The following is a 9,250-nucleotide window of genomic DNA, read 5'->3' as shown; positions in this document are numbered from 1 at the left end:
TTTAAGGGATTTCTGTGATTCCTCTTTAAGGGCTTCTATCTGTTTACTTGTACTCTCCTGTATTTCTTTAAGGGAGTTACTTAATTCCTTCTTATAATCCTCTATCATCATCATGAGAAGTGATTTTAATTCTGAATCCTGCTTTTCAGGTGTGATGGGGTGTTCAGGGCTTGCTATATTGGGAGAACTGGGCACTGATGGTGCCAAGAAACTTTGGTTTCTGTTGCTTTTGTTCTTGCGCTTGCCTTTCGCCATCTGGTTAACTCTAGTGGTACCTGCCCTCACTGTGTAAGATTGGAATCTGTATTTCTAGTTATCTTGCTTATTGCAGAGCTCCTAGGAGTCCAGAGGTCTCTGTGGTCTTATGCCCCTAATCTCCTGGGTGGAAGAACTCCTGGGACTCAGGCCGCCTCTTGGATCTGGAAATCCTTCTGCTCTGAGTGCAGTGGCTCCTCGGCTGCTCTGAGTGCAGTGGGTCCTCTATGACTCAGGATTCAGTTTCAGCTGCTCTGACTGCAGTGGCTCCTAGATGACTCAGGATTCAGTTTCTCAACAGGACAGGAGCAGACCAACTCTGTGTCAGCTGCTCTGAGTGCAGTGGCTCCAGCTGCTCTGAGTGCAGTGGGTCCCCAATGACTCAGGATTCAGTTTCAGCTGCTCTGAGTGTAGTGGCTCCTGGATGACTCAGGACTCAGTTTCTCTACAGGACAGGGGCAGACCGACTCTGTGTCTGCTCCAGCCCAAGGGACCAGTCAGGGGCCGAAGGGAAGTGGAATTCCGGAGGGGTGGGGTTTGGGTAGCTGCTGTGCCCTGAATGTCCCTGGCTCCCAGATGTATTTCTGGGGCTTAGGGAGTGAGATGGAGTTCTTACCAGCTGCTTTGAGTGCAGTGGCTCCTGGATGACTCAGGATTCAGTTTCTCCACAGGACAGGAGCAGACTGACTCTGTGTCTGCTCCAGCCCAAGGGACCAGGCAGGGGCCGAAGGGCAAAACACCACTTTGAAAAAGTTAATTGATAAAATGTGCTGGCTACGACAAATTGATCCAAGTTGGTGAAAATGATACGAATACTCCCATCAATTTTCACTTGTAATAGTTTAAAATTTCAAGTTGGAATAGGTAATTTATGAATATCTGGGGTACTATCCAGCTAGTGGGGTTTGGGAAGCAAATGGAAAAATTCGTGGTGAGTCTTTTAGTTGTCCTATTACAGGAACGGAAAGTTTTCCCTTGCATTCTTTAGAAGCCATTCAATTGTTTTCATTATGTGCATAAGTAAACTCTCAGTAAAAGGATATAAATGTGTGTGTCTACATTTCTATTATACTAAGAGACTTTCTTTCTTAGTACATATCAAGTGACTGTAACCCATAATTTGAGAATTGCTGCCTAATGCAATACAAATTTCTTTGAAATAGAATTTGTTCTTCTTGTGAGTAAGCTGCTACCTGAAAGCAAATTAGACACTTTTCCACCTTGAACCAAACAATAATTTTAGAGCATGGGAGTAAAGTAATGCTTCTGATACTAAATGTATTCTCACATTCTGTAGGAATTGATTCAGCTTTTAAAGGTGCCCAACACTTAGGAAATGGTATGTTTGCTGTAAGAATCAAGTTTTTGTCATTCTGTGGGCTTTTGACCTGCTATTCAACACAAACTTCTTGAATTCTGTTTGCATTGCTTAGAATTCAGAATCATCTAAAGAAAACTTCATTTTTCTATTGAATCCTCACATATTTACAAAAATTATTTCATTTGTTTGTAAATGTCTAGAACTATATCTGAAATTACCACACATAAGAATACAAACAAATTTGGGAAAATTTTTACTTTACAATGACTCCAGTGAGTTAAATTTAATCACTTATCTTAAAGGAATAGAATACAAAGTCTGTAATTAAACAAGTTGAGAAAACTGAACACTGTCTACATCCATTAACATATTTAGTCATTAGCAAAATATGTTAATAATTTCTATAGTTTAATACATCATTTTAATTCAGTAACTGTGGTGGCTATTCCTGGTTGTCATCTTGACTGTATCTGGAATGAAGTACAATTCAGAATTGTTAGGCTCATCTGTGATCCTGATCCTGAGGCACAGTGGCGATGAAAAGCTTAGGCCCAGGCAAGGTAATACACACCTATAATCCCAGAAGACTAAGGCAAGTCCCAGATCCAGGTCTCTTGGTACACACATTTAATCTGAGTCACATCTTCTGCTGGAGACCTAGATAAGGACATTGGAAGAAAGAAGCCTCGCTCTTCTTTGCCTGTTTGCCTTATGGGACTGAGCAACTGCTAGATCCTTGGACTTCAATTCTCAGTTGCTGCTGATCATTGTTGGGGAGTTGGAGTACAGACTATATGTAAGTCATCAACAAATTCCCTTACTCTATAGAGACTACCCATAAATTCTGTGACTTTAGAGAACCCTGACTAATACAGTAACAGGTTCATAAAATTCATAATTCCAGTATAGTCATGAGAAAAAATTAAGCCATATTGCAACCAAGCCTACCTAATATTTAGCAACTACCCTTAAAAGTTTCTAAAGATACAATAAGCAAGGACTCAAAAGTCATAGAAAAATCTAAATGAATCTGATGCTAAATGCAACATGTATCCTGAAACTGATAAATCATATTAATGAAAAAAACTTGTGGAATAAAGACTACAATTAATAATACTGTGACAATATTTGCAATGAGAATTTTGGTTTTTTAAAAAACACAAAAATAGAAGTGCAATTTCACTTTAATCTCAGGTGTGGGAATGTGGGGTTGCTTCAAATTGTCCACAGCAGCTGCTTAGGATTTGCCTCATACTCTAGTAAAAGTGTGATTTTGACAGCTGCAGATAGTTTCCATGATTGTGTGATGTTTGGAATTCTGGGAACTTTTCAAGGGTTTTATAAAAGTTAGGACCCTGAGAGACTTGGTAGGTTTTTGATTGGTTGTTGGTTATTGGTTGTGATTTGGTAAGTATTCATGTGAAAAGAAGAAACAACAACAAGAATTTATATTTCCCAACAATGAAGACAAATTTGCATCAAGGAACTTGATGCCCCTAATTATCTAATGATAATGTTGACCCCCTTTCCAAGTCCTGACTTAATTCAGGGATCTGTTTCTTCTCTACACTCTATCCTTTTGCTGTCCTATCTAGTAATAGGTGATTGAAAGTGTGGAAGAGAGAACACAAAAGAAGCTAGAAGACAACTAGAAAAGTTTGTTAGTTATTCATTGTCACTGTGATATATTATATAAGAGAACAATTTAAGAGAATGAAATTTATTTTAGCCTATGACTCTTCTACTTCTGCTCTTTTTTAGCTGGCTCTATTATTTTTATGCCTATGGTAAAGCAGAGAAATTATAAAAGAGCATTGAAAAGAAAATAGGCTCATATTGTAGCATCCAGGACACAGAGTGAAAAGGAGGAGGAAGTAGATAAAACCTTCAAAAACACTTCTCATTTATCCACCTTCTCCAGCCAGCCAATCCCCTTAAAGTCTATTTAGTATATAATTATTAATTGATTAACCCATCAATGACATTAGCACCTTCATGTAATCAATTTACCATTACACCTCCAGGTGTGGAGAGAGATTTCAATACATGAGGTTTTCGAAAGAGCCTTGATATGTAAATATTAGCAATCTGCCCTTAGCCTCCAAAAGATTCCTGTTCATCCCATAATGTAAAAGGCATTCAATCTATCTTCAAGACTACCCATAAAACGTACCTGCGGCACAAGTCTTCAGAAGTGTCAAGAACCTGCCAGAACATTACCAGAAGTTCATTGGTGCATTCCTCTCTACAAAATCACAACAAACAATAACCAGCAAAGAGTAGCAAGGGTAAACCAATACCACACAACTTCATCAGTGAAAACAAGCGTCAGAAAGGCCCAGCATCAGCAAAGCCCAACAAAGACTTGCAAAGAGTGACAAGGCAAACCAATACCATAGTGTCATCCTCTGTCTCTTAGGTTATATTAGTACCCTGTCCAACATCACATGCTTTCTCAACCATCAGCTCTAGCAAAACATCACATGCCTTTTCCCAGGAAGCTTTCAGCAAAACAACACCAAGTGTTTGTTCTCAGAAAAACATTCTCCCATATATCTGCTTCAGCAAAAACATCCTCTCATAAGACAGTTTTCAGAAATAAAATATCACATGATACAACTGAGTCCCTAAAGAAGGCAGAAAGTTCCACTTCACTTATTCCAATCATGTATTTTCAAATTCCCAAATTTAGAATGTCCTCTGAGAGTAAAGGCTAACTGTTAACTGTGAGTTTCTATGGAAGAAAAGGAAAGTTACAAAATTCTAAAATTCAGTGGTTAGAAAGGGTCCATATCCCCATTCTAAAAGAAGGAAATAGCAAAGCACATATAGCCCCCACCAAAAAATAACACTGAAATCCAGCAAAGCAAACATCCTATATCTCCATGTCTGACATCTGAATTATATGATAGTATGATAAGATTTCTAATACCCTATGAAAATTGAAAATTACAGCTCATGTAGTCTCTTTCTTGAGATAGCTCTGCTGGCTGCCTGTGGAATTCCTTGGCAAATGCTGCATATTTCAAGCATCTCTTGCTTCCTATGGTTTCCATTTCAGCCTTAGATGCCACAGTTTTATACATTATTCTTTAGGAGATTTCTGCAAAATCTCTGACACTCCTACACATTGCTTTGCACATCACTTTGAAATTACAGAGGTTGTCAGAGGCAAGTTGTCCATGTTACTGTAGCAAGGACACAATAGGAACAACAGTAGAAAGTCCCAGACAAAACCTATCTTGCAAGGCTTGTACCCAGCCTTGACCTCCAGTCAAGCCCTAATAAATCACTCAGTATGAACTAATTAATAGATCATTTCTTTGAGGAGAATAGCATCTTTGATTCATCAGGAAATGAATCTGTGGAGAAGAATCACAATCTAAGTTAACAAGTAAAAGGAGAAAGAACAAGATCTCATTTTCCTAGCTCATAAATAGTTTTCTTTCTTTTTTTTGCTTTTTTATTACCAAATACATTATTAAACTAGTAATGCATTTTATTGCATCTGTCTACTCTTACCATGATCTTTAAAATCGCAAAATATAAACAAAGCAAAGCAAACTCTGAAATACCATGAAGCCTACCTTGTGTTGCACATCTATTAATAGACATGGGTCTTGCCAACTACCTGAGGCAGATATAACCAAGAATATACTGCCTGATAAAAACCCAAGTTCCAACCAGGGTTACTTACAGACAAAGACAAAATATCTTAACAGAAATAGTAAAGACAGTTAGGCAAACTCAGCTGTTCACTATATTGATTGATCTGTATTTTGTTGACATACGCTAAAGAGGGTTCATATTTATGCTGCATAATACAAAAATAGTTAAATCCTTAAGACACATGGGATTGAGAAAAAAAATATGGCTTAGTTTTATTTCTATTAAATTTTCTGAATGATTGCTTTATCAAATTTCATTTGTCCAAGAATGTACCAGAGTCTTTGTTTGGATCATGTCCCCTAACTCTTATTTGAATATTGGGACTATCATCACTTCAATTAACTTTATTTAAGAGTAGTGTTTACAAGTGACATAGATTAAACTATTAAACAATAACAATTCTATCATTAGCTATTTTATGTATGATATCAATAATGAAAGAGTTAAGATATTATTAGTAAAGCCTGGCATGGTGTTGCATGTCTATAATCCCACCATGCAGGAATCTGAAGCAAAGCTTCTAAAATTAATGGACAACATAGCTGTAGGCTTGTAGGGGGAAAAATGCAAAGTTAGACTGTTTATTCTCCAGCTAAATGTAAGTGACCATGTTCTAGGAACACTAATTCACGTTAATCCAAAATTTATGTTTCAATGTGGAAGCAGTTTCATGAAGCTTTTATAGTAACGTGACAGAACAAAACACAGTAAGTCTTATAGCAAGGTAATTTTAAAATTATATTTGTTAAAACATGAGATAGGTCATTTTTGCAAAATGGAAGTTGTTCTCCCACAGACTTCAGATGCCAATAAATGACATTCTTAGCTTGTGTGTGTGTATGTGTGTGTATTCCTTGGAAGTAGTTAATATAATCTGTGTAGTTACTTAAGGAAGCTGTAGTATTTACAGAATAGATTCTGGCTTAGGAGTGATTTCTTATGTTCAATTCACACTCATAGTACTGGGACCCCATCTGATACAACCTATGCAAGTCTTGCACATTCTGACACAGCCTGAACTCTGTGAGTTTTTATAGGACTTCGTCAGTCTTGTTGAGTCTGTAAGACACTCTTTCTTGGAGTCATCCTTCATCACTTGGTATTTTAGTCTGTCTCTGCTTCTGCAAAGATTCATGAGCCTTGAGAGACAAGATTAGAAGATTTCTTATTTAAGACTGAGTGTTCCAAAGTATTTCTTCTCTTTCTGTACATAATCTGTTGTAATGTTATCTTAAATGCCACTTTCTCTAATTCATACATGATTAATTAATATTAAGGTGTTCATACTCCAACATGCCTCCTTCAATTAACTTCAACTGTTGAGAAAATAGTGCTTCCTTATATATCTGTAAGATGATTATTTCCACTATTGACAATCATTTACTTATTAATTTTCAGATGCAAGGTTTCATTAAAAATAAGCACTTTGGTTTACAAATGAATATAATGAAATTGTTCTTTGATCTTTGGATACAAATCATTGCTTGTAAGCTTGGGTTTTTTTTACTATTTTTGACATATTACAGATGGAGTTTCTGAAAAGTATTAAACTATTTAAGATCTGTGCATGTCTGGTTCTCATAATTGTGTCTTCATTAAGATATTAAATGGAATCTAGAATTAGCTCAGTGTCCTCTTAATTGCTTTGCTTGTTTCCTTTGAAAGATTAAGGTAGTCTATGCTTTTGTAGTCTTACACTTAACCTATTAACGTTACTTCTTGGTTGTGTAAATTTTCTATTACAATGCCTAATTTAATATTTTGCCTTTTTATCTGTTAAGCTTCCTCTGTATTGTAAACTAGCAGCTTGAAAAATTGTTAAAACACACTTCTACACACATATTTCTTTTATATTTAAATCTCAAAATTAATTTTAAAGCAAATGTGGACATTTGTGTCCATACTACAGGTTGGTTTTATTTTTCTACTTTAGAAAAACTTCTTTTTATATATAAACATTTGTGTGTACAAAGTGTTCTTTGGGTCCATGAGCATTTATCAATAAAGTAGTATTAATTTTATCACGTCCTTTCTCAAAACAATAATAGTATTATAGAGTTTCAGAATTCTATACTACCTTAATGGAAATAAAACATATTTATGTACATTATATTATGACATTTAGAAACATATGTGATAGGTTGAGTTAATCTATGAACTCTTGCAAAATGATAGAACTAAACAATTTGTATATCCAGAATAAAAAATTAGAAAATGTACCCTTAGATCATTAAGATACCATAATATAAAATTTTCAATTTCTTCTAAATTTATGCATTGTATTTTGCTTCTATCAGATCTAATGTAGATTTGTGAACATACAATTATTTTAATTATTCAGTCTTAATAATACAACTTTATATTTGTAAGTAAGGAATGAATAAAATAATTGAATAAGAATTCTATGTAGTCAAATTATAAAATAAAAAATAACAATATAAAAATTGATTTTACAGACATTCAGTCAAGTGATTTTGGCAGTCTATTTGAATATGTTCCCTTATTTTCAAATATATTGTAAATCAGTTTTCCTTTAAATTGTACAACTAAATAAAATAAGCACATCAAAATAAAGTTAGTTTACGACATTGATTTCCTGCCCATTTCAGTGGTATTCTAATTTAAAAAGAGCAATCTGTCATATCTGTAAGTCATTTTTTGTAGGACTAAACAAGATTGTACTAAGAGGAACCTGAAAAGTGGTTCCCTGAAATATCTTGATCGATGTATATGAATTATAAATTAAAATATACTGCATTTATTTTATTCAAATAATGTCTTACAAGTAAACTGTAAATGTATATTTCACAATTTTATTACATAAGTGTAGTTATAAACATACTTTAAGTGTAGACTTTTGCTAAACATATCAAATAGTGATAACTAAATAACAAAATAAAAGAAACGTTTACAAAACTTTTCCAATAAAATAATAAGTGCCAATATTTATTGATTCTTATTCTTCTATCATAATGAAAATAATACTTAAAATATAAGAAGAGATTAATATTCTTTTAGAATAACCAACAAACTTGAAATAATGAGGCATATTCAGTTGATATAAAAGATATTATAATAGATGCACTTTAGCTGAAGTCCCTATAACCACATTTACCAAGAAAGAAAAAGTTCAATCTGTAAACAGACATCTAGAGATCTAACTAATAAGCCTACTGCTGTTGGAAATACTAGATACTAAGAGAGATGCATTGTAATCTGTGTGTCTACATGATTTGGGGTATTAAAAATATGGCCCCCGGTTGAGGGATGGGGCCACCCAACTTTCTAAAAGTTGTATCCCAGACCTGCTCCTGTCTAAAATCAAGAGTGGAGAAGAGACTGAAAGAAAGGCCACCCAGAGACTGTCCTACCTGGGGATCAATCCCATATGTAGCCACTAAATCCAGTCACTATTGCTGATGTCAAGAAGTGACTGACATGAACCAGATATGGATGTCTCTTGAGAGGCTCTTCCAGAGCCTTACAGATACAGATACTTGCAGCCAACCATCGGACTGAGCAAGAGGACTGCAATGGAGGAGTTAGAGGAAGGACTGAAAGTGCTGAAGGGGCTTGGAACCCCACTGGAAGAACAACAATATCAACCAACCAGAGCCCCCAAAGCTCCCAGGGACTAAACCACTAACCAAAGAGTAAACATAGAGCGACCAATGGCTCCAGCTGCATAAGTAGCAGAGGACGGCCTAACCTGGCATCAATGGGAAGGGAGGCCCTTGGTCCTGTAAAGGCTTGATGCCCCAGCATAGGGGAATGCTAGAGTGGTGAAGCAGGAGTGGGTGGGTGGGGACCTACCCTCATAGAAGCCACGGGAAGGGGGTAGGGATAGGGGGTTTTCGGAGGGGAAATCTGGAAGGGGGATAACATTTGAAATGTAAATAAATAAAATAACCAATAAATTGCAAAAAAAAAAAAAGACAAACGACTGCCCCTTTTAAATTTTTTTTCACAAGGAACTTAGAAAAAAACTGAAATCAGAAATGCTGC

The sequence above is a fragment of the Grammomys surdaster genome, unplaced genomic scaffold (genome assembly GCF_004785775.1).
Source record: "Grammomys surdaster isolate TR1022 unplaced genomic scaffold, NIH_TR_1.0 171, whole genome shotgun sequence".
In the NCBI taxonomy this organism is placed as follows: domain Eukaryota; kingdom Metazoa; phylum Chordata; class Mammalia; order Rodentia; family Muridae; genus Grammomys; species Grammomys surdaster.
This window is presented reverse-complemented; position numbering follows the sequence as displayed.